The sequence below is a fragment of the Hemicordylus capensis genome, chromosome 3, assembly GCF_027244095.1.
Source record: "Hemicordylus capensis ecotype Gifberg chromosome 3, rHemCap1.1.pri, whole genome shotgun sequence".
In the NCBI taxonomy this organism is placed as follows: domain Eukaryota; kingdom Metazoa; phylum Chordata; class Lepidosauria; order Squamata; family Cordylidae; genus Hemicordylus; species Hemicordylus capensis.
This window is the reverse complement of record NC_069659.1, coordinates 136,575,512-136,602,362: the sequence shown is the minus strand read 5'-3', so window position 1 is coordinate 136,602,362 and position 26,851 is coordinate 136,575,512. Positions and strand designations below refer to the sequence as shown.

The 26,851-nt window shown below is 43.4% G+C and overlaps 1 protein-coding gene across 2 annotated transcripts in view; it reads right to left on the bottom strand.

Moving 5' to 3' along the window:
* Nucleotides 1-7,410: 7,410 nt before the first annotated feature.
* Nucleotides 7,411-26,851, bottom strand: part of POU3F3 (POU class 3 homeobox 3) — a 110,229-nt gene continuing 90,788 nt past the window's right edge. The window contains exons 2-4 of one of the 2 annotated variants that reach the window (XR_008319270.1): nt 22,492-22,592; nt 13,632-13,730; nt 7,411-9,129 (exon numbers count right to left, since the gene is read on the bottom strand). The gene's annotated coding sequence lies outside the window, so the exon portion shown is untranslated. The remainder of the gene's footprint in view (nt 9,130-13,631; nt 13,731-22,491; nt 22,593-26,851) is intronic. The other variant, XR_008319271.1, reaches the window with a different exon arrangement.

The window sequence follows — 26,851 nt, the reverse complement described above, 5'->3', positions numbered from 1 at the left end:
GATCTGCTGTTTCCAGGAGGCCACAGGTGGAACAAAGCTCATTATCCACTTTACTGAACAGAAACCTTTTCCCATGAAGGTCACAGTGATCTGATAAAATTCTCAAAATAGACACTTGACATACTCTATTAAACACAGGTAAGGATCCCAAGTCCGAAAGGGTTGGACAAATCACATAAATAAGCGCATCTCACAATCAGTGAGAAGAGCTTCTCGGCAGTTTGCCTGGAGAGCAGGTTTGCCCAAATCCCAGCATACAAGCACTCATCCATTGCTGGGCAAGTGGATCGACCGCCCAGATGAGTGGTGGTTCACTTACTGCTCTCCACGCCTTGCTAGGCAGCTCCAGGGGTCGGGCGCAGGGAAGCGCTGCTGCGTGGGTACCCCCCGCCCGAGCCCATTTCTGGAATCCCCTCCCCCTCCCCCTGAATGTGTCCACCACGGCTGCAAGCAACTGCGCAGACACACAATCCAGAAAATGAGGTTAACGGAACACTCGTTATGTTAACCTCATTTAAGGGGGTGGCTTCATAGGTGGTCTTGCTGCCAGTGGGCTTGCCCTTAAGCCCAGTGGTTCTCATGAGTGAGCAAAACCAGGCTGTCCCCCCTTAGCCCAGTTTTGCTCACTCATCAGAATAGCCTCTGAGTCTACAACCAATTGATTCAATGTTCCACTGTTGCTGCCACTCCGCCCTCGGTTCTGTTCCAACCCAACTCTTCTCTTTGGATCGGGACAGTGGTAACACATAATCGACATATTCTCTTCCCAGTGCATCTTTAGACAATGAATGTGCCTCCTCATTTCCTGCATTCCCTACATGAGCAGGTATCCACTGAAACTTAACCATACTTCTTAACTCATTTATAAGCATCCATATTTCATTGATTGATTGATTGACTGATTGATTAAGTGCCGTCAAGTCAGAGTTGACTCTTAGCGACCACATAGCTAGATTCTCTCCAGGATGATCTGTCTTCAACTTGGCCTTTAAGGTCTTTCAGTGGTGCATTCATTGCTGTTGTAATCAAGTCCATCCACCTTGCTGTTGGTCATCCTCTTCTTCTCTTTCCTTCAACTTTCCCCAGCATTATGGACTTCTCAAGGGATCTGGGTCTTCGCATAATGTGTCTGAAATATGATAGTTTGCGCCTGGTCATTTGTGTCTCGAGTGAAAATTCTGGATTGATTTGTTCTATGATCCATTTGTTGGTTTTCCTGGCTGTCCATGGTAACCTCACAAGTATTCTCCAGCACTAAAGTTCAAAAGCGTCAATGTTTTTTCTATCTTGCATCTTCAAAGTCCAACTTTCGCATCCATAGAGTGTCACAGGAAAATGTCTGAATGATTCTAATCTTTGTAGGTGTAGACACGTCAGGGCAACTAAATATCCTTTCCAAGGCCTTGATTGCAACCCTACTAAGTGCTAGTCTGCAGCGTATTTCTTGACTGCTGGATCCTTGACTGTTGATGGCCGATCCTAAAAGGCAGAAGCTATCCACCACTTCAAGGTCTTCATTATCAGTTTTGAAGCTGGTTGCTGTACCCATTGTCATTAGTTTAGTCTTCTTTATTTATTTATTTAGTTGCAGTCCTTTCCCCCCCACTGTGCTCCTTGACTTTCATTACTAGAGCTTGCAGATCATCCGCATTCTCAGCTATCAGAGTGGTGTCATCAGCATTTGACAGATACACATCATTAGGCCATTCAGGGCCAATTGAATCGCCATGAGCTCAGCTGACATGATACATAAACCATCAGACAGTCTGAACTCCTTTTAAACATCCAAACTAGGAATAACAAAAGCCATGGGCACCCAATCTCCTATATCAGTGGTAGAAAATGCATTGAAGAATTATCCAAATAATGTGGGTCAAATACAGCACATAGTCTGAAACATATATGATATTAATGCATTTGTGTTATAGTCTAAAGAAGAATAGTCTCCCAGAATCATTTTCAAGACAATGCTGTTTCCAGGGGTGTAGCTAGGGCAGATAGGGCCCGGGTTCACCTCTCTCCCTGGCGGCCCCTCGGAGTGAGGGAGATAATGAAGAAAATAAGGAAGTGTGGAGCTGGAGGACCCTCAGGACCGGGGGCCCTCGGGTTCTTTGAACCCATCCACTCAGTTATAGCTAAGCCCCTGGCTGTACCTATTATAAGATATATTCAAGAATGTAGAATAGAATCTTTCTGTTCAACAGGTTGACATCCTATTTACAGTGGGTATAGGAAAGAATCACCCCCTTTGATAGACCTTAAATTCCGGTTCCCTTACATCCTGAAATGAAAACACAAAGAAAATTCCCTTCACCAGCTGTACTTATCCAATGCAACCTATAACATCCAACTGAAAAACATCACAATTACAGTCCAGAAAAAGTGTCAGAAATTTAAAAAAAGAATTACTGAGATTGAAAAAGGATCAACCCCCCCATGTCAATATTTTGTTGAACCACCTTTTGCTTTAATAACAGCCTTGAGTCTGTTGGGATACTTCTCTATCAACCTTGCACATCTAGACGGAGCAATATTTGCCCACTCCTCCATACAGAACTGTTCACGTTCGGTCACATTAGATGGTAGGTGTTGGTGGACTGCTATCTTCAAATCTCTCCACAGATTTTCTATGGGATTTAGGACTGGGCTCTGACTGGGCCACATGAGGACGTTCACTTTTTTCTCCTTCAGCCACTGTGTGGTCAATTTTGCTGTGTGCTTTGGATCGTTGTCATGTTGAAAGGTGAATCTTCTGCCCATCCTCAACTGTCTGGCAGAGGGTAGCAGGTTTTCTTCCAGAATCTGACGGTATTTTGCCCCATCCATTTTTCCTTCTATCCTAACGAGAGCCCCAGTCCCTGAGGCAGAGAAACACCCCCACAACAGGATGCTGCCACCTCCATGCTTCACTGTAGGTATGGTGTGTTGTGGATGGTGAGCTGCGTTGGATTTACACCAGGTGTACTGTTTGGTGTTGAGGCCAAATAGTTCAATCTTGGTCTCATCTGACCATAAGACCTTTTTCCATTTGGCATCAGAATCTTCAAGGTGCCTTCTGGCAAAGCTCAAACGAGCTTTAATGTGGCCTTTCTTGAGAAGTGGCTTTCTCCTTGCGACCCTCCCAAACAAGCCACATCTGTGGAGCGCTCGTGAAATTGTTGTCACATGCACAGAACAACCATTCTTTGCCATGAAGTCCTTTAACTCCTTCAGAGTGGCCATTGGCCTCTTGGTAACCTCTCTTACCAGTTTCCTCCTTGCTCTTCCATCCATTTTGGAGGGCCGACCGGATCCAGGGAGGATAGCAGTCCACCAACACCTACCATCCAATGTGACTGAACTTGAACAGTTCTGTATGGAGGAGTGGGCAAATATTGCTCCGTCTAGATGTGCAAGGTTGATAGAGAAGTATCCCAACAGACTCAAGGCTGTTATTAAAGCAAAAGGTGGTTCAACAAAATATTGACATGGGGGGGGGTGTGATCCTTTTTCAATCTCAGTAATTCTTGTTTTTTTTATTTCTGACACTTTTTCTGGACTGTAATTGTGATGTTTTTCAGTTGGATGTTATAGGTTGCATTGGATAAGTACAGCTGGTGAAGGGAATTTTCTTTGTGTTTTCATTTCAGGATGTAAGGGAACCAGAATTTAAGGTCTATGAAAGGGGGTAATTCTTTCCTATACCCACTGTATATGCAGATTATATGTGACCTGGGTTGGGGGCAGGCATCGAGTTCATTGGGACCAGCACCTGCTTCAGATAAGCACTGGTTACAACTAGCCTATCAGGAAGAGCATCTGGAATGCTGACTAAGGGATTATTCACACTACATGGAAAGTTCCTTGATAGGGTTTTCTCTGACAGTGGTGGCCAGATGGTACATGATTTGGTTCTACCAAGGGAAATTTCCACTCACTTTCCATGCCATTGTCATAAACACTGCAGCAGCGAAGGGACCACAGCTGTCCTAAGAATCACAGTCTTCAGCTTCTCTTGTCTTATCATATGATGTTCCTCCTGGAGAATCATGAGTATTTTTCATTGAAATGTTCTGTTGTTATCATGTTTCTGCTTGTAAACACTGTCCCTTTCTGAGCGGTGATTACCTGTCAACTCTGTGTACTCTAGATGCAGCTTCCCCTTGGTGCTCATTCTGAAATAACCTTTCCCACAATGGGATTTTTTTTTTTTTAACAATTGAGGGATAGGCCTGCAAAAATGTTATGGTCAAATGTCAGAAGCAGGAACCAATAGAAATCCCACTGATCTGTGTGTGAAGCTATGAAGACATTTTTCTGCTTTGGACCAGTGGTGTCTCCTCTCCGTCTCACGTACCCTCAGCTTCAATTACTTTATTTTGGGGTTAAGCAATATCATGGAGGACGATTGCTGCTATTTGGTAAGTAGACATTAGTAGGAGATAGGCACATAATTAGGAAGCTCTGAGCCCTTTCTCATGATCATGGAGAAATGGCTCCACTCTTCAGGGGAGGAAGGTTTAAAATGCTTACCTCCCCCGTAGATGATCCTGGTCTTCTCGCTGTGCGAGTGCATTGTATGCCCAGATGTTGGCTGGCAGCTGGGAGGTTTGGGGGCCAGGAGACCCCCGGAACTCCCATCATCATCATCATCATCATCATCATCATCATCATCATCATCAATAATAAATTTTATTTGTTAGCCTCCCCATAACAAATTGTTCTCTGGGCAGCTTATAACAGAGGAATTGTTCTCTGGGTGGCTCACACTGTGAGCATGCAGTGCATTATGGGGAGCTTCCTGATGCTAGCCAGGAGTCCTGCAGACAATCAGCCAAATGGGGTTGAGAGCACTCACTCTCTTAACCCCGTTTAAGAGGGTTGCTGGCTTGGTGGGTTTGCTGTTGAGGCACTGCTGGGATCAGGCACAATATCAGCAACTCTCACGTGTGGCAAGAACGGGCTTGGCTTTCTTAGCCTGGTTTTGCCTGTGCGTGCAAACAGCCTCTTTATCTATGTATCCATTCATCTATCAAATTAGAAGTCCTGCCTTTCTTTAGCAGAATGCAAGGCAGCAAGATCAAATGCAAGTTCCAATCAAAATGCCTCTCAGTAGCAGGTTGTGGAAAGGGTCCCTCTTCTTTCTGCTCCTGACCTGGTTTCCAGACCAGTCTAATTCATGCCTTGGTCCCACATGCAAATCTAAGACTTACCACAAGTGTATACACAGGAATGTATTCTGCCAGACCAGTAGAGCTGATTCTTAATCAGCTGCAAGTCCCCTTTCCTATCATCCTGTACAGGGCATGATCACACACTGTGGGGACATGATTACAGGGCTTCTCTCTATATATTTGCCCTTATAATTGGCATACCTTTGGATTACTCCCACACTTGGGTCCTGCTTCTGGGTGCATAAACTGAAGGTGCCTGGTCCCATTGACAAAAACCTAGCAGCTATTAGGGGTTTCTCTAGTTTTTTGATGCAGTTTGGCCTCACATTTTCTTCCTTAGAGTATATTAAACCTATATAAGTCCTTGTTTTAAAATAGGGAATGTCCTATATTTCTCATTTAGGGTCTTCAATTTCTGAGAAGACACGATACAAATATGCACCCTGTTTATTTCCCGAGTTTGCAGATAGAGGGAGATGTTAGCAAGGATACACATTCGGCAAAAATGCAGCATATGTCTTTATGAGCTTTTGAATAAACTTTTTAAACCTATAAATACTGGCTGACATCCAGACTTTTACTCAATATTACTACTCAGGAGTTAGTCAAAGGCTAACGTTATTTCAATAGGATCCCCACGGTATAATTTAGTCAGGATGTCAGCCACTGGTCTTTACTTAGTCACAAGTATCTCAGTGAAGATTAGATGTTAGGTTAGCTTCAACAGATACTTCAAAACCATATTCATGTGTTAATCGAAGCTATGATTATTTATATTATGCCCAGTTCTCTATTTCCCTTATCAGCTTCTTAATATAGCTGCTAGTATGTATTGGAATTGAAATGAGTTGGGTCTTTTCAGTTTATAAAACTGAAACTTTTAATATCCAGCATTTCTTTTGACACCTATTTTAAAGATTCAGATTGCAATCCTATGCACATTTTTCTTTGAGTAGGCTCCACTGAACACAGCGGAGCTTATATGCAAGCAAGCTTGCATACATAGGATTGGACTGGGAATGCTTTAATTTTTCTCTCCTTTCTCTTTTTTGCTTTCATGCCATTTTATAATTTATTTCTGTTACTTTTTCATTTTCTTAAAAATTAAACCAGAAAAAGAGATTCTGCAAAACAAAAAGTGTTTTAAATGCATCTTTCAATTTAGCCAGGTAATGTGACCCAAAGAATGTGATACACATTGTCAACCAATCAGAAGTCTGTGTTGAGATAAAGCAAATTCAAATTTTTATTTTCTGATGCTTTGTATTTATTTCATTGTGTATAATATTCCTGTTGTGATTTTCTGTTCCATTATATCTAGGTTTATAATTTTTTTTTGTTTCACTATGTCTTTTTCACATGTTTAGATACATAAATGCATGCCTATTACCAGGGAGATGAAAATCGACACCTTATTTTCAGATTTAAATCAGCCATGTCCATACTTTTCAGAGAACATTCCATTTTCATTTCCAGTCTAAATTAACAGACTCCTGTCCTTTCCTATTTTGTTAAAAGTATAGAGGATTTTGTAAAACTCAAAACAATGCAAAAGCAAAATAATTCCAAATAAGCCAGCAGTGTTGTGTGTTCAAAGTCCTTTGTGTACTACAGAAATACATTGTGCACTGCTATGGTTTATGTGTGCTGTCTGGAACAGTCATGATGACTGGAGACCATCATTAGGGAAAGGACATCATTGCTCCATAGTACAATCAGGGTCAGCACCAGGGGTTGGCCAACTGGGGCACTGGTCGCAAAAGCAAAGTGGCCACTTTTAAAAGTGGTAATTCTCTTTATTTAGCAGGGGGAGCACAACTGGCCCTATCCATCCCCAGCACAGCATCCCTCCAGGCTTTTCCTGGTGTCGATCTTATATATTTCTTTTTTAGATTGTGAACCCTTTGGAGACAGGGAGCCATTTTGTTTTGTTTTGTTTGTTTGTTTGTTTGTTTATATCTATGTAAATTGCTCTGGGAACTTTTGTTGAAAAGCAATATTAAAATGTTTGTCATATTTGTATTCGTATCAACCCTTGAGGCTCTGATGAAAAAAGGATGGCAATCACCAGTATGGCGAACCTGCCATGTCCCTGGTGTTAAAGTCCAGGCCTGATTTATATACTAAATATGCTTATTAGCTAGCATACCAAATTAGGCCTGGCTCATAGTGTCACCAAGTGACCAAGTTCTTTTATATGGTGACCATGTAGGATCTGGGCGCATGGAAGAAAGGAGATCAAACCAATCCTCAAAGATTCAATGGGCTTTATTGAGTATAAAAGAATAACACATAGTCTAGCAGAAAGCAGAACACTCTATCAATATATTACTAACAGCATTTAAACAGAACATCCTAGCCAGCACCAGTATTCAACCAGTGTTCCTAACTACATATGTGTGTACATTAAATCTTCCTAAAGCCTAATATACAGGCAGAAAAGAGGGGGGGAAGGAAGGCTGAGGGCTGGCATGGTTTGGGGGAGATCAGGGATTAGTATAGGGACGAGGGGAGGGGAGCAGAAGAAGGGGAAGGGATGAAGGGATTCCAGGCTCGTAAGGACAGCATATTTACCAGGATCAGAGACTTGAGAGCGGAGGTATTTCCAGCTGAAGGAGCGAGGCCTTTGGCAGGAGACAGCAGCATTTGCAGTTGCTCAGATCACAGCTGAGAGCCAGAGCACCATGGCTGGGGAAGTCTTGACTTCTCACTGCGCAGTAGAAGTCACAGACAGCTCCTGTCCATGGACAGAGTTCCTGCTGTTGCCCCGCGGCTTAGCAGCAAACTCTGGGATCTTTATGAGCAGCTCTTACTGTAGGCAAAAGATTGCCCATAGGCACAAGACTGCTAACTCTCTGTCCAGTAGCCTCATTCTTTATAGTGTATTTTCCTTTGATCTCTCTCTCATAGAGTCTATTCAAGTCTCATCTTTCCTGGGTCCAAAAAGGTGACAACTTGCTGCTACCTTCTTGACAATGTCTTTTTAATTATTCAGGATATTGGCCAGTCCAGAGAGATCTCAATCTCATCTTCTGTAAACTGTGCGCTTAGGAAGGGAGGGGGAACATTGCCCAAAGCAAATCTGCATCTCAGAGCTACAAATTGCATCTTCCCCCAATTGCCAGTCTGACCCCAAAAGGTGTTAAAAGTCAGGAATTAGTGAGAGAATTAGTTCTATTTGTGTGAGACAGCAATTACATTATTTCTTGTGTACCTCTATCTAGTGTGTAATTATAACAAGAGAATATTTAAAGTAACATAAAAAGGGGTACATGTGTGAGACGAGTTCAATACATTTGGCTAGGGCAGAAGCATCAGTGAGATAAGAATTAAAGTCTACAGGTATTTTCTTTGTATGCATTACCTATGTTGAATCTCTATAGAGAGCAATTGTGTTAATCGTTGGCAAGGATTAACGCTGGCTTCTTGCAACAGGAGAGGGGAGATTTTCCTCAGACAGTATCTGGTAGTGAGTCACATTTTAGCATTTGGATATAGCATTCAGCATTCAGGCTTGGCTTTTGTACTCCCTTGAGTAGCCATTTCACAATACAATGCTGGATTGCCTCCTCCTTCACAGAGCAGTTGACCTGGGTATCAGTTTAACGAGTCCAGGCATTTAATTGAACTCTTAATATAAAATGAAATCAGACACAGGCCTATATTCCATATACTTCTGGGCTGGTACCTCTGGTTCTGATATGTTGAGATGGACCGTCCTCAACACTGGGGGCACCCACAACAGCACTTGGTTGAGGTCCACATGATTTAGCATCTGCTCTGAATAGAGCATGTTGTGCATGAAAGAGTCTCTGGCATCTCCAGGACCATATAGAGGGCAGATAGTCTCCTGGTGGAAGATTGCCTTGGAAGTGATGATGCAGGGACATCTGGGGCAGTTCCCCATTTCCTGGTGGATCAGGCACTGGAGCGTGATTCTTTCTCAGACCTTTGGGCCGCTCCTAGCATTGCTCTTCTTGTTGGGGTGGTGGGGGTGGGGAGAGAAGATGAGAAAAAGCATCAAAAGCAGCTCTTGCTGCCAAAGCTACAATGGTGGGGAGGAGGAAGGGACCTCCAGTGGGAAGAAGGGAAGAGGACCTACAACAATCTTGGCTAAGCCAATAATCTAGATATAGGTATGTTAATATTTCTTCTCTTCTTTATTATATAACCACTACAGTCACATTTTGTAAAGATCCTTAGGGTCATGAATAGGATAAAAGATCCAAATAGGTACTGAAAACAGTTTGAATCCTTTATCAAGTATTATCTGCACATTGGCTAAAATGAAGTCACATGTTAGTGCAGGCAAGCTCTTAGATTTTCAGTGGCTTCTGTTATATCATTGAATGACTATAAGCTTTATTATTCTCCCAGGGAGTAAAATAGATTTAGCGTGAGATCCTGGCTCCATTAATATTTGCTACAGTTTGATTGTTGACTTGTATGCAGAGAATATATTAACATTTCTTTTTAATGATGACACATCATTGGCATGAATTGGGGGTTGCTAATGTCAATCCTGTTCTTAACAAATCGCTTCAGGGTGTAACAGAATAGTTTAGATTGTGAAGTCTGTGAGAAAGATTATTTGGGGATTATTTTAGTTATCTGCTTAGAGACATTTACACATAGACTGAAATAGAATGAATAAATATTAATATGTGCTATTGGTAGCTGTGATTCTTCTAGGAGAAAATTAGAGTTTGCCTTGCTCTTTCCCCCGTGATCATTGGAGATCTGATTGTTAAAATAACAGTATGTTGCAAAAAATCAGATGCACTTACAAACACATATACTATCAATTTTCATACAATCCCGGGCATAATGCTCAAGTTTTAAGTTTGGGCTGGTTCAGATGATGCAATCAGGGCAGAGAAGTTCAAGGAGTGTGCTTGCCACTGATGCACTGTCAAGGCATCCTTTAATTGTGTGAGAGGAGCGTTCATCTGTATTGCCCCTCTACATGTGCTCCAAACCCCTGTTTAAACAGGATCTTGGAGCTCTCTGTAAACTCTCAGGTTATACTAATTCACAAGCTTTGGGTGCTCAGTAAGCTCTCAGTTTATACTAATTTGTAAGTTCTTTTCAGAGTGATTTTACTGCCATCTGGAAAAGCCAATTGGCAGTAAAGACCAGGATGCACCTATAGGAACAGAATCCCTTCTCTCATTGGCATATTCACATATCCATCTCTCCTTCCCTGCAGTTTGAACCCCTGCATCCATTTTGTCACCTTCCTTCCTCATCTTCTTTCTTCCCTCTCTAGCTGACATCCTAAATGTGTATTAGCCCTGAATGCTGGCTGGAAGATGGTATGTATTACCTATGGTAAAAGATGCCTATTTCAGAATTCTAGTGACTGATTCATGCTAGAATACTTATACTACATTATATTAGGAGCAAGGAAAAGTGTATTATTTTCCTGCTCATATAGAGCATGAGACTGGAATGAAGCAGGGGGTGTAAAATAACCATTGCTTGAGTGCCTGCTCTAAGCCTCTGCATACCTCTTTCCCCAAAGCCTTGCTTTTTCATTTTTCTAACACGGTGTTTGCATACAACAGTGGGAAAATACACTGAGAGCCCTTCTTCGGTCAGGTCTGCCTCGTCCTGTCCTGACCATGGAAACAGCCTGCTTTGCAGATGATATTCTGCTGCTGCTTACCAGGCTACCGAAATTCTGCATTTGCTCCAGTTGACAGTATCCCAACTGCTCATTTTGCCTTGTGATAAAGAAGCAGCCATTGAGCTCTAGGTTGTAGGGAAGTTTAAAGGAGGTCAGTCCAGGAAGGAGGATGAGAACTTCCTTTCCATTGGTGAAGAAAACACAATGGGCACTGTCCAGTAGCGGCCGGTGCACCTTTAAGTGTAAATTAATAGGTGCTTAAATCCCCCCTGTATTCTAACAAAGACAACCACAGGGCTCTGTTGGCACACTTTGCCTTTACCTCCGCTACCGCCGCATCTGAATGCTGCTTCAAGCAGCAGCACCCCACCCAGCACGTCCTGCAGCGGGGGATCACCTCCGCCACTCACCTGGCCTCCATGGAGCTGATACCCCACCACAGGGGCTGCTGGGTGGCACGTTGCTGCTTGACGTAGTGTTCAGGTGCGGTGGTAGAGGAGGTAAGCAGCTATTAATTTAGACTTCAAGGTGCCTCTCACCCCGCCCACCTCCGCCCAGCAGCGCCTGCACCGACTGCTACTGACTGAATTAATGCAAGCATTTGGTAGTAGAGTAACAATCTGAATGTGGATCTCCTAAAGGGACCAAAGAGGATTGCATGATTTGTTGAAAACTCCTGTAATATTATAGCAGAACTCTATTCGTGCAAACATGAATGGAACACTTTGTGTAATTCCATAATATTTTGCTTGTCCTCCATACTAATCCATTATATCAATTTCACTCACTATAATGGTAGAAATGGACTATATTTTTGTGCCCTGAACATACAGATTACTATGCTTATTTTTATATTTCAAAACTCTATTGTCCCCATTGGGTTGCTTTATAATTGACCCCACTGTATGTGAGAGCAGAATCTGGTAATGGAGACGTATCTTCCCAAAATGTCACTGAAAATCACATTATTACTAAAAGAATTACATTTCGATTTTATATTTTGAACATAATTCTGGATAGAAGCTGAGTTGCCCAAACACCATTTGCCATCAATACATGCTATAAGTGCCAACTGATTCTGAAAATTAGGGCCAGAGTAGGTAACTGATAAATGTCATTTGTTCTGCCTTGGCTAATAAGATGACCCCTTTTCTTGTCTCTTGTTTTAAGCTGCTGGTGGCACTTCTCTCCATTCAAAATTAGAGCAAACACCAAAGCACAGCAGTAATCTTAATTTCCGAGCCTTGTTGAAACTCTAAACACACATATCTGACAGACACAACAGGGATTAATGAGCCATGACCAGAAGTTTGATTTTTCTGTCAAGTGCTTCCATCCGTTTTTAATAAACAGAGGAACAACATAAACTCCAGAACTTGCTCTCTTCTGTTTAAGCAAAGCAGGTTCCTTTACAGCTATGTGTCAAAGCTCAGATATGACTCTGGCACCCAGACCCTAAAAATATTCTTGGCTGTCACAGTGCATCAATAGAGCGACATCATCATTCTGTTCAAAGGCGGTGGAGCAGTTCTGTCTTGCTACACTATGTCAATTTCATTCCTGTTCTACCAGTAGCAGTAATCTGATCTAAGGCCTTATGCCCACAGGATGTGCTAATGGTCCTCCCATGTGTGAATACTCACCTATTGTCTTCAGTGTTACGGACAGTTCAACCCATACAAAAGTTTTGTACTAGATCTTAAAGTAAGGTGTCGACTCCTGGCAACCACAGAGCCCTGTGGTTTTCTTTGGTGGAATACAGGGGGGGCGGGGTTACCATTGCCTCCTCTCACACAGTATGAGATGAAGCCTTTCAGCATCTTCCTATATCGCTGCTGCCTGAGTTCTATAAGGAATCTAGCCAAGAGGCAGGGTGGCTAAAGGAAGTGAGGCAAATTAGGGAGTGGCCTAAACAATAGGATCTGTGGACTCCATGGTGTGGTCATGGGCTTGAAGACAGGAGGAGACAAGAAGAAGCTAAAAAGCTGATAGGCAAAGAAAAACTGAGAGCTGGCAACTATGAGCCAATGGGCCAACATGATGTAGGATATCTGCTTTTAAGAACTGCACTGAAGGAGAATTCTGCCAGTTGTGGCTTCTGCTGTTACTCCAGCATTGTAACTTGACAATCTTAAGGGAACAATGATGAGATACTTCATGCAGGTAGGGAGGCTGGCCTGAATTTCACATGCCGATGTGAACTACCCAGTCAATTCCTTGGCTGCAAGCCTTTAGGTATGGGTCTATTTTGCAATGAGAGTAGCATCATGATACTGCGCCCTGTCCTGACTGCTACTTTACTGGTATGACTCCCAAGACTGATAGTTAAACCACTGGAAAAAACAGGGTTCTCTCATCTGGTCTGTTTAATGATATTTTTGTAATTGTTTCTTTTTCAGCTCTCAGCATAGCTTCAGTCTTTACATTTCCTGAATCTGTAAATTGAAAGAAAAAGCTGCATCCATTGGAATGCTCATTCAATTTAAAAGCTACACAAATTGGAATATTCAGTTTAAAAATAGCTTGTTTCTATTTCCTTTTCCGCATGAATAATGTTCACAAGTGATGCATTACAGACCAAAGGAAATTCTCAGCATCACTTGTGAAAAATCCAAACAGACTGATCCTGAACAGGTTAACATAAAAGCAAGTCTTCTCAAACTTAGGATCTCTTCCACCTGATGTGCAGAGCTACACACTCACAAAGGATTTTCCATTCCACTGAACTCCTTCCATCAGCCCATTCCTCCATGCCCAGAGTCATATGCAAGCCCAGAGCAGATTGTGTGTGTGCAGAGGTGGGTATGTGTGTTGCTGCACACAGAGAAAAGATTGGATGATCCCCTTACCATTCAATGTCCTTTATCCTGGAAATGCAAGTATATTGTCTTCTTTAGCTAGTGTGTCCATTATGCATTGTGCTTTCCTTTTTAAGTCTATAGAAATACCTAAAATGAAACAGCATTCATTATGTTTTATTCTTTGTTGGACTTGAATATACATTTTTAAACTTTTAAATACCAGGAGATTGCAAGCTGGCAAGAAGAAAGCCAAAGAGGTTTATTTGCAGCATCATGAAATTCTTTATTCTTGCTTGTAGTTTCTTACATTACATTTATTCCTTTAAAATGCAGCACAAACATATTCGAGCTAATCTGAAATTAATGTTCAAGTGATTTTATACTACTTAAACATGCAGCATTTTCTTCTCATTCTCTTTCCTTTCCCCCCATTTTCTCAAAAGATGAAAGGGACTGAAAACAAAACAGAAGATTATCTCAGGGTATTTGCACCCCTCAGGGATTTGCAAGAAAAACCAAGATGCCATAAATCTAACTGACCACTGAATGTCACTGTTTCTCCATACTTGCAGAGGTGGAAGGGAATTTACCTGGTAATGTAAAACAGTATTCTTAAGGTAGAGAGTTCAGGGGAGCCTACACACCTACACAATATTTTGCCCAGATCTACTCTTGATGCAACTCTTGGTTACAGAGTTTTCTTCTTCTGCAACCAAGAGTAAGAAAACTATAGTGATGTATGAATTTCATGAGTCTAGCATTCAAAATCAGGTTTCTTCAGTGTTCTTCAGTGGCTCTTCTGCCTTCTGAATATATGAGAAGATCTGAAGACCTCTCTCTTGCTCTAACATGTTGAGATTACTGTTGCTCTATCATGATGCTCTTGTGCAAAACACTCCCACTTGGTACAAAACAGTCATGAGTGGAGGACTAGCAGTGGCCAAGTGAAGTGGTTCAGTGAACCACAACTGCCAGACTGTGTGATGATGATGATGATGATGATGATTAACATTTTATATCCAAGGAGCCTTCGTCCAAGGAGCCCAGAGCAGTGTACTACATACTTATGTTTCTCTTCACGACAACCCTGTGAAGTAGGTTAGGCTGAGAGAGAAGTGACTGGCCCAGAGTCACCCAACAAGTATCATGGCAGAATGGGGATTTGAACTCGGATCTCCCCAGTCCTAGCCCAGCACCCTAACCACTATACCACGCTGGCTGCTGTCCTTGCTTTCTTCTGGTGATGCATTTCATGTCTGCAGCCAGAATCTCTCTTTCTCCTGCTTTCCCCTTGATAAACTGTTCTTAGGTTTGTAGCTTGTACTATACCCCTTCTTAGGAATAATGCCTTTGGATTGACTTATATGTCCTGCTTATATGACCTTGGTTACTCTTTCAGTCTTGTTTCTCTGCAACTAGATTTGTCTTCAGATGAGCTGTCTAGTGACTGCTAAAGAGCACTGGTGATTATGGTGCCTACAGGAATTTTTTCAGCTACTTTTGTCACTTAGTTCCTACAAGCTGCTAGTTCTTTTAGGACAGAACTGCATGCAGCATGTATCAAATCCATGTATACTTCCACAAATGGATGTAACTATAGATACTTACAACCCGTTTCTTTTCTGCCCTGTATCTGGATGCATGTTCTGTCTGTTTCCATGTTTATCTGGACATTTGTCCTCCTAGTTCCATGTGAAGTACAAGACGTCTCAAGTTGAACTGTTCATGTTCATGTTCATGACTGCAATTTGTCCCCATCCTAAGTACCTACACCTCACCTGTCCTCACCCACAGATGATATGCTGCCCTCCCGTTGTTTTTTTTAAGTCAAGAATCTGGAACACTGGACAATGGGCACCATTTTTAAAAGTGGGAGATGTTGACCTGAGCCCTGGCAAACTGGAATGCTATTCTTCTATAGCTGTGGCTGCCAACTCAAGAGCTGCAGATCAAACAATGTTGCAGTTGCTTTCTGCTTATGATTTTGAACTGGTTGATCACCTGGTCATTGACATCTCTTGAATCCTGATCATTGATGTCACTTGGTACCTGGTCCATCACTTGGCACCTGATCATTGACATCATTTAATCTTTGGCTGATCACTTTCTGCTTATGATTTTGAATTCCTGATAATAGAAAAGGCTGCCCAGTTCTCTTATTCTAAACTGCCTATTGCCCTGCAATAGGCTGGGTAGAAATGGAAGCAATCCTAGATGCAGTACTGGAGATGGTAGTCTGTGTTTTCTCATCATTGGGGTTGGTTATGAAGGAGGGCAGGCTGAGAGAAAGCAGCTCCTACTATTTGAAATTCCAGTGAATTATGCATGGGTGGTTGAGGGCCAAGTCCATCCATCTATCTCTGCTCACCACTAGCATTAAAAATGATTTTCATGTTTCATAGAGATTTCCATTTTCACTTCATTATCAGAAGTGGAAAGTCTCATGTTGTGCTCTTGAATTAGGATGTATGTTCTATTATTACCCCTCATTTTAAAGCCTTTTGCCTCGCAGCTAAGAGTCCAAAGTTTGAGAAAAAATGTATAAAGTAGAGACTGTGGGGCTAATCACATGACCGGGGTGGAGGGAGGCTGGTCCAACTCACCTCCCCCTCAGATAAGCAACAGAAAGTTGCCGGGAGCGCAGAGCGCGCTCCCAAATGATCCATGCTGGCCATGCAGTGTAGAGCTCTGGAGGCCAGGACCACACATCCTGATCTCCAGATATCCCACAATGCACCACATGATATGCACAGGGCATTGGGGGATTCCCCCAGGAGACAGGCGCTCTAGGCGCCCATTTCTGGGTGTGCTTGGGCTGAATGCAGCCCGAGGGAATGCATAATTCCAGAGCTGAGGTTAAGGGTGTGCTCACACCTTTAACCCCAGCTAAAAGCCAGGTTAAAGAGCAAGGCTAAGAAGTTCTGCCCTGCCAGGATCAGGCCCGATCCCTGCGGTCCACACTCATAGCCTAACTCAGGCTGGGCTTCCCTAGCCCAGGTTAGGCTGCATGGAAGAACAGCCTCTATGACTAGTAGCAGTTGAGCATGGGAGAGGAAAATATGTGAGGGAAAGCTGGGGATATTGCCCCATAAAAACTGGAGAAGGAAAAATGCATGCAGAAGTAGTCCAGTGGAATAGCTAGTCGTTCTCTGTGACATAGGAGGATTGGTTTGAACTCCCTGCATTTAACTGGTGTGTTCAATCTACTGAAGAACCACCATCTTGGGCGAAACTAACAGGCATGTAAGTCACAGATAAACTGCATTCTGCCCACTAAAGATTTTCCAGCCTTTTGCAAGACATGCACACAATCACACCATGGTGCTCCAAATATACTAATGCAGAATAACTGCCACCTCTATATCCATGATGATTTGGAACACAGGTTTTTCTTGCTTTGAAATGGGGAAATCAACCCTTTTGCCATTTTTTAAAAACCACCTTAAATGTATGGCAGGATAAGGACATAAAAGAAGCCGGGCTGGATCATGCCAAGGCCCATCCAGTTCAGCATCCTGCCTCACCCAGTGGCTAACCAGGTGTATCTGGGGAGCCCTCAAGCAGGGGAAAGGAGGCAATTTGATGGGGAGTTGGTGGGGGGAGGCGGCTAAAAGGCATTCAGGGCATATGCCATATCTTGGGATGTACTTTTAAAGAGGCAGTCACTTGTTTAATTAGTCTTAAGGCACTTATACTCCATCCTTCATTTTAAAAGAATTTACAAGGTAGCTCCTAATCAGAAATAACAACATAATAAAAGAATAAAAAAAGACCATAACATTAGAAAAATGAACAAACCCCTGAAACAAATCCCACCCCCAGCTACTGAAAGCAGTAAAAGTGGCAGCTAGAACAGGATAAAATGGCAGCATGTTAGCCACAAACCAAACTACCTGTTTATTAAGTGCTTTTAATCGCTAGCATGTCCTCTTAATTCCAGTGGGACTACTCATGAGTAATTTAGTCTAAATGTAAGGCAGAGTTTTTAAGAGGAAGTGCTGAAGGAAGGAAGGAAATGGTTTTGACTAGACATGTGAAATCTAATAAAGTAGGTGCCATGTAAGCATCACTGAGTAGGGAAGTGCAGATTGATTCAGATTGATCTGACTCAAATCTGGCCAATCTGAATTCGAATCAAATTGATTCGAATCCAAATCAAACTGGCTGATTTGATTCAAATCTATTAGAATCGATTCAACTTGTTTTTAAAGTTAAAGCCTGCAGAGAGGGAAGGGAGGAGAGCCTACTTTTAAAATGACAGAAAGAGGCGCAGAGGTACCAGAACATCACCTTTCAAGGGCAGAGAGTGCAGTGGGGGTGGGGAGGTGGCGACCCGACCTGCCATCCCCCAGCGGCATGCTGGCTGCTCATTTCAAAAAGAAAGAGGTGCGGAGACACCTTTGAATCACTCCTGCACAGTCCTATTGGTGCCAAGGAGCAGTACAGACTGCAGAGTGGCAGCAGGGGGCCTGGGGGAGGAGACAACCTGATCCGCCACCCCCCCCCCCCCCACAGCCAGACCACCACTCACCTGGCCCCCACTCAGAGGCAGCATGCGCTCGAGCACCGGTGCTCTTCCACAAGATAATATGCGTGCTATCCGTTCTAATGCGTGCTATCCGTTCTATATGCGTGCTATCCGTTCTAATGGCTTCTGAGTCTGTGTGGGCCTGCCTCCCTCCCTGCTGCTGCACTCTCTGTACTTGAAAGGTGAGATCCTGGTGCCTTGGTGCCTGTTTGTCATTTTAAAATTAGGCTTTCCTCTCCTCCCTTCCCCCGGGCTTTAACTTTAAAAACAGATTGAATTGATTCAGATTAGAATCGATTCGATTCCAAGTCGATTTGACCTGTTTCGGGAGTGACTTGATTCGGATTTGAATCAAAACAACATGTTTCAATTCAAATTTGAATTGAATCACAATGTTCATTTCATGCACATCCCTATCACTGAGGAATGCATTTCATAGCTGGTGTGATATGCAGTGGTATATCTAGAGTGAGGCATCCAGGGGCACATGCCCTGGGTGCCACCTGAGGGGGGTGCCAGTGCAATGCTGCTTCCCACCCCCTCCCCAGTTCGAGATTTAAAAAAAAAATTTTTTAAAAAAATTTAACCTGATTTTCGGCATGGTAGCCATTTTGGAGGCTTCCATGCATCAAGCATGTGTGATGGCCATTTTTTAAAATATTTTTTTTTAATGGCCACCAAAACCAAAATGGCCACTGCACATGCTCAAATTGTCCCTGCGAGGCCCTAGGCCTTACCAGGCCTCGGCAGTGGCCATTTGAGCATGCGTGGAAGCCTCCAAAATGGCCACCGCACCAAAAATCAGGTTAGCATTTTAAAAATTTGCTCTTACTTTGCTTCTTGCGATAAGTGAGTTAAATGTGATGCCTTAATAATATGACTTTTAATGGTGAGTTTGTATTTGAATCAGTGTGAAATCCTTGGTATTAAGGCCCACTGGGAGTTTCTTGCTCTCTTTCTCTCATTTTAACTGTCTTTCTGAAATACTAGAATATATTCCAAGCAGTGACACAATTTACTCTGTATATCCTTTAATTATTTTCAGAAAAGTCAAATTCTCCATTTATTTTTAAAACTTATGTAATTGTGATGCTACAATGCATAGTAGAGAATTAGACAGGCACTTCTGTTTAGTTTTCCAAGTACACCTGCACATAGTATTTGTGTATTTCATGAGCCCCAGCATAATGAAATTTGTAGTTTTCAAGCATTTTTTGGTCTGGCTATGTCTACTGCTAAATAGTTTTTGAAATATTAAAAGATTAACGAGCTTGACTTGTATTTTTGTTTGTTGTTTGTTTGTTTGTTTGAGCTGAAATTATGGTAAAGTTATCTGAAAGATGGGTGTCAGATGTTTGGACAGGGGCACAATTTCAGTGCTTGCCCTAGGTGCTATTTCCCCTAGATATGCCGCTGGTGCCACGACAGAAAGGGTTCCTCCTCCATTTTCCAACTGCCTAACCTCTGAGGGCAGAAGGCAGCAAAGAAGAGTCTCCAGAGACTATCTGAACAGGTTCAGATGGGAACAGACTTATGCTACATTCAGTGACAGTCAGTGAGGCACATTGCTAGGTGGAAGCACTGCCAGCTTCTGCATGGAAGTAGAGTGGGGAAGTGAATTTCCACCCTTACATTCAGGCGTGATGGAGCAGGTAAAGGTGCTGCAGCCAGGACTATGCAAGCACAGAATTGCTGAGTGGATAATCACCCTGGTGTGGAAAGCTAATGTCAATAAGAGTGACGGTCCAATCAGTAGCTGTGCATTTTTATGAGGCTGCAGCACTCGTAGAAACATAGAAAGCTGCCTTATACCAAGTCAGACCATCGGTCCATCTAGCTCAGTATTGTCTATGCTGACTGGTAGAGGCTGTCCAAGGTTTCAGGCAAGAGACTCTTCCAGCCCTACCTGGAAATGCCAGGAAGTGAATCTGGGACCCTCTGTAAGCAGAGCAAATGCTCTACCATTGAGCTACAGCCCTAACCCCTAAGGGAAATATCCTACAGCAGACAGCATTCACATATGTACCAAGACTGCACAGGGCTGATACTGGCTAGATGGCAGATGCTCCGGTTACGTTTTTGGGCTAAGTGGGGAAATTATCTCAAACTGAGGTGCAGCCCTGAACAGAACTAAATTAAATAAGCGTGGTGTACTGAAAAGTTCCAAAGAAGGAGAGACTTTTGTGAGTTTAAGGCTTTATGCAGGAAACAAACTTGGGGAGTTACAGAAAATAAAAGGCAGCTTGGTTAAGAGTCTTAGTAGAGTGCCTGGCTTAGAAGATAGAGAAGAGATCCTTAGGATTGAAAAGAAAAGGTGGAATGGAGTTGGGAGAGCTGAGCTGAAAGTTTCCTATCCCTCCTTGTCTGTGTTCGTTGTACAGAGTCCAATCCGGTGATCCTTGAGGAAGGGAGTGTGTTGGCACAGCGCAGGGTGTGTGCATGTGGAAAGGGGGGAGTGGGCAAAAAGAAAAGGGGACGGGACAGTCAAAAAGCAGCAGCTTGCTTGGTATAGGGGCAGCAGCTACCATATGTGGCCTGCCAAGGGTAGATATACCCGAAATCGCGCCCCTGGGCTACAGTAGGGCCATCAAGTGGCTGTCTCTCCTGGAGGGCAGGAAGATAGAGACATTATAATGGTGTCAATAACTGGACTCGGCTAATCAGCATGGGTGCATATTCTGTCACAGCATAGAATGATGAAAAGGGGCAAAGATGGTTTCGATCTATTCATTAGCAGTTACATGTTTGATTGCCTTACTGAAACTAGGTGTGCCAGATGCATATGCAGAGTTCTTTGTTCAGAATAAAGCTTCTTTCCTTATCTAGTCACTCCAGGGGCGGAGACACCATTGGTCCAATGGGTTCAAAGAACCCGGGCTGCGCCCAATCAGGGGCCATGCCTTGTGGCCCTGACACGCCCCCCCACGTCTGACGTGAGACGCAGGGTGCTGGTTTAGCTCCCAAGTGGGGGCTGTGCGGCCCCTTCAGGAGTTAAAAGACTGCCTTGTGAAAGCAGCGCCTGCCTTACTTTAGCTCCCGAAGGGGCCACGGGGCCCCTTCTGGAGTTGAACGCCAACTCCAGAACGGAGCCTCAAGGCCACGCCCCCCCCCCACGTCTGATGACAGACTAGTCCCCGCGTCTGACGTTAGACGCAGGGTCAGAGCCACACACAGGCCACTGGCGGTCAGGCTCCATGCCTGTGTCACTCCCTGTTTTCTGCTTAACGAGGAGGAAATGATTGCATGTTTCCCCATCTTGGTGGAAGCACTCAAGCATCCTCATCGATAACAAGCCATCCTGCCCAGGAGATAGCTTTGAGGTCTGTCAGCTGACCACTTCAAAGGTTGAAGCTGTTTGTAACACCCTTTTCAGCCAAGCAGTGTTTTGACCTTTAGCCATGTTTCCAAATTTGCCTTTTGCCAATGACCCAACTATGCAACAGAAGCATGGGCTCAAAGATTGCTGAAGGCCATTTAGCCATGGACCTGGTGCTTTGTGAGAGATGTGTGTGTGTGTGTGTGTGTGTGTGTGTGTGTGTGTGTGTGTGTCCCAAAAGAATGCTCTTGGCAACCAAATGCTCTTGGCAACCATCCAAATGCAAACCAAGGCAGACCCTGCTTAGCAAATGACATGTTATGCTGATTACTGCAAAGCCAACTCTCCTCCCTCATCTCTGCCACCACATCCCAATGCCTGAATAGAAAGGCAAGAATTCCTTCCTTCCCTTGATTTGCACACATCAGCAGGCAGACATTTCCCCTAGGAAACCACCTCACCAGCTACCCCTGACTTCATTCCTATTTGCTTTCAAACTGTGGCCAGCAAGGAGGGTAGAAGATGCTAGCACCGATGGGTTCAGATGACACATCCAATGTCAGCATAGCCTTTCTGACACTGGACGCTGGGCTCCCATGTGCGCTCTGGAAACCAGCAGTTTGATGTTTTCCGTGTTGTGTGAAGCTACCTTATAAAAAGGTTTAAAGTTCCATAAAGAAACTAAGGCAGGGTGGTGCCCTCTTATCAACTATGCATGGAATAAATGTTTGTAGTGTATTTTATGTAGAGGGCAAGTTATAGTGTATTATTTATTCATGTTCCTTTATGTATTCTATAAAAGATTGGATTATCTTTGTCTTTAAAAAAAACAACTTGCAATAAATGTGGGGGAAATGGAATTGATATTTGAATGGGGAATTTTTTGGAGTATGATGAAAACTGACTGAGTCATGCCTTCACCAATTGTAGTGACTGGGTCATGTCTTCACTGACTGTACAAATAAGTCCAAATTTTGAGTCAGAGGAACTGCAGGACAGTCTATGAGCCACTACGGACAAGCCTTCTTGCATGAGTTGAACTTGTATGAATGAGCAGAACTTACATGTATTTAAAGTGAAGGCAGACATAGCATCTTTAGAGCGGTGGTAGTACTCTCCATCCTTCATTTCAGTCAATACATTTCCGTCAATCCGTGATTAACCTCTGAAAAAGGAAAAGAAAAGCACTGCAAATGCAAAGCAGAAACTGGCTGTGCACAGCACTGATTGGTTGGCCTTCTGTGATGTCACCAAGAAGCCCCATTATTTTTAATTAATAAAATTATGCCTGAACTCTTTGTCAAACTGAAAACATGTGGACAGCCTCCCAGAAGCATGTGGTAGCAACAAATGAAAAGCAGAGCCATCTGATAAGCATGTCTGTCATTTCAGCCTGCCCCATAGCTCAGGGGCACACACTGAATGTCCTATGCAAATGAACACTAAGGCACAGTTTGCCAAGCACAGGCAATTGCCTTACATTGAGTCATACCATTAGTTCATTTAACTCAATATGCACAGTGTCTTACATTGTAATATGTAGCGCCACTCTTTAGGTGATTCTAATGTGTGGTACAGGGAGTTTCCACAGCAGCAGGCTCTGTTCCTGGTACCAGTTGTCACTTGTGTGTGGAAACTCTTCACAGCAGGCATCAGAAGGACATGGAGGGCAGTGCTGCTACATAATGAGCTCATTCTCATAACCTGCCAACCTGGGTAGGACAGGTCTAGCCCAGATGGGATTGGTCATCTGGGGCTCCGGGATTACATGGGAAGCTGCCTTCTGCTGAGTCAGACCACTGATTAGTCCATCTAGATCAGTATTGTCTACACAGACTGGCAGTAGCTTCTCCTGGGTCACAGGCATGAGGCTCTCTCAGCCCTATCTTGGAGATGCCACGGAGGGAACTTGGAACTGCTTTCAGTCCTGCTGCTCCTCTCCTGGGTAGCCCTAATCAGCTACCCAGGCTTAAAATGAGGTAGGAGGACAAGCAGGCACCTCCTACCTCACTCTCTGGTCATCTGAGGCTCTGTGCTGCTGACAGCTATATTTTTAATAAAGCCAGTGGGAAGGAGTGGCCAGGCAGCACAGAGCTTTCTCAATGCACTGTGATGCTCACACAGTGAATTGTGGGGTGCCTGGTGGCCCCAGCTTTCTCTCCCTAATCACCGCTGGGCTCGCCACCATGCCACTCATGTGGGTAGTGGAGCCCTGATGGGGAAATGGTTCCTGCCTTCCCCCCAGCCCTCCTCCTTGCGGTCGTGTAAATGAACTCAGAGCATCCTATGTGATGTACAGAGAGCAAATCACCAGGGATTAAAAGTCAGTGATGAGCCTCCAGAATCTTAGCCATACCTGTTGTGGTTATTTCTATAGAATTTCATAGAATTATAGGATGATTGGAAGCTGGAAGGGACCTTTGAGATCTTCTAGTCCAATTTCCTGATCAGTGCAGGAAACTGATACAGCATCCTCAACAGATGACCATCCAACCTCTGCTTGAAAAGCTCTAACAAAGAAGAGTCCACCACTGCTCAGGCCTGACTGTCCCACTGTCAAACAGCTCTTGCAGTTAGAAAATTCTTCCTAAATCGGCTTCCTTGTAATTTAAACCCACTAGTCCTAATCTTGCCCTTAGGAACAACAGAAAACAAACCTGCTCCTTCTTCTGTGTGACAGCCCTTCAAAGACCATATTTCCCTTACTGTATGTCTTCTCTTCTCCAGAGTAAATATACCCAGCTCTTTTAACTGTTCCTCATAGGACCTGGTTTCCAGACCCCTCAGCATCTTTGCTGCCCTCTTCTAAACCTGTTCCAGTTTATCAATGTCCTTCTTGAAATGCAGTGCTCCCAAAACATTTGGAGCCCTTGGCTGTTGTGAAATGTTTTCAGAAAAGATTTCTTGGAGGTGGGGAGGTTATTTGAATTATTTGCAGTGCTGCCTCATTGTGATTTCTATGATCTTCTGTTTAAGTATATTATATATTTCTATTATTGACTCATTATTTCTGGTACCTCACTCTTTTTTTCTCCCAGTCCCCTTCCTAGCTTTGTAGATGAATCCTCATACACAGTTTTTATTCTTTGTATTTTTTTTAAATGTATACTCTGCATTAATATTGTGCTTTAGGGTGTCAAAGACAGTTCATACACATTATCCTAGTTTTCGTACAGCAGCCTGGTAAATAGTGCCTATTCTTAATCCTGTATTAGAGATACAGGCCTGAGGCTGAGAGACTGGCTTGCCTAGTGAGTTCATGGCTATGGTGAGATTTCAACCAGTTATTCTAGTTCACAGTAATGTCTCCAGCATATAATTTTATGCATTTTTTTCCTTGAAGGAGCGATGTCCAATAGATCTTTCTCCCTAGTAAGTGGGTTTAGGATTGCAGCCTAGCCACCGTGCTATACTAACATGCCTATTGGCGAAAAAGATGAAGTGTGCACCTGAACTATTTTCACTCCACTTCTGCAGTTCTCTTATTCTGTTTCATCAATCCCCTTCCCCTCTCCCTACTTGAAAAATAAGGCTGTGGTTCATATGTGGTTCATATCAATAGATAGGTAGGTAGGCAGGACGGTAGATAGGCCATCTTCCAATCAATCATCCAGGTCTATATTTTGTTTGACTAATTCCTTCAAGGGATATGTTTCACGAAGGCAAAGCTTACACAACACACTCGCGTATTAGCGGAAGGTTTCCAAGAGACTCCCTTTTGCCATGTGCTGTGGAGTCTCATCTAAAGCAGTAAAGACAGCTCTCAGCTAAGAAGCAGGAGGGTGCTAATACATCTTGCCGCTCGAGAAGGATTATCCTGCCTGTATTATAGCAGATTTGGTGGGCCCATGAAGACTTCCTACCTGTTTTCAGATTTGTAACTGGAGGTTGAATGGATTACCTTCTGTGCTTGATTTGCCGGCAGTTCCTCTTAGCACTGTGTTGACATGATTTATGTAAATCATAAAGGAAATGTGATGACCTCAATTGAGTTCTCACTTTGCTTCATGTCGTATGAAAGGAGAGAATGCTGTGTGTATGTGCATTGTGTACATCCAGGCACAGTCACGTCTCCAAAAAGAATATGCTTTTCTGCCGAAAAGGAGCACAAATGAAGCGGTGTTGTCCCCAACATGTGTTTCGTTTTCTCTTCAGTTCCACATTTCCTCTTTTGTCTTACCCTGACTGTCAGTGAACTTGTCAGCAACTCGCCTCCTTTCAGCAGGAGGGGAAGGAAGAGAAGTCGGGAGGAAGGACAGCTACATTTGCTGCCATTTAGAGCACAATGCTTTGGCTAATGAACAAAGGAGGCCAGCAAAGAGAAGCCGGCTTTCTCCTCTGGCAGAAGCTGGATGTGTTATTCCTGGACTGGGCTTCTGATCTCTGCTTGAACAAGAGTGGCAAGTCAGAGTGCCCTGGATGGATGAATTCTGGCTGTCAGAATAGTTTGCGCCACTGCAATTAGCCTTTCCAGATAACCTGCTTTGTTTTGTTGCTTATTTATTAGGTCAAGAGGGCTCCATTCTGTCATTTTTCCTTCTCTGTAGTGATTATTAAAAGCTGTGGAGTGGGGTGGGCAACTCCTTGAAATGTTTTGGTTGTATACTTGCTGTGTGTTTTTGGCTTTCAGCTGGAATGAATTAGTAAAAATGCAGTCTGTGTTTTTAGACCGGGCCAGGTTTTTATCTAGGAGTGATTGTTGTTTTCCTTAGTATGCTGATATACCGATCAAAGGAAAAGGTAGCCATTGCATACTAGAGGTTTGATGGTGTTGTTCATCCTCAAATGTACTTACTCTGAAGTGTTCCAGTTAAGTTCAGTGTTATTTAGAGCACGAGGTTTGGGAGTTAAAAATAAATGGTTCCTCTTAAATGAAATGCAGATCTGTGCTATAGGTGTTGACCAATTTTGTCCTTCCTATATATATATTTTTCTCCTAAGTCTCAGTACATAATTTATATATTCTCCAACAATGAAGGGGTGAATTGTTCTTTGATGTTTAGAATTGGCAAGACTCCTCACATTCTGAGTTGATAGGCTGGGTCAGAGCTCATTGATGCCTGGTGTGCACAGAGGATGCCACCCGGTTGGTCTGGTGAAGAGTCTGGCTGTTTCTGATGCCTCAGGGATGGGATACACTTGTGTGGAAGAATGAATAGCTAAGCACTCAAAAACCGAGCAGAAAATAGCTTGCTCTCTTGACTCAGGCTTTATTCACCCTAAGATTTTACTCCTTCCCTGGATGTTCTGAGAAGAAGGCCAAATCCCTGACAATTGAAGTCAAGCCTTGATACCTGGAAGTTCTATGGTCTTGCCACATTTGCTCACATTTGTGTACACTACACACGTGCATATCTAGGCTTTTAGACCAAACTCGCAGAGAGAATGAACAAAACATGCACCCAGCAACAAATACAGCTGGAA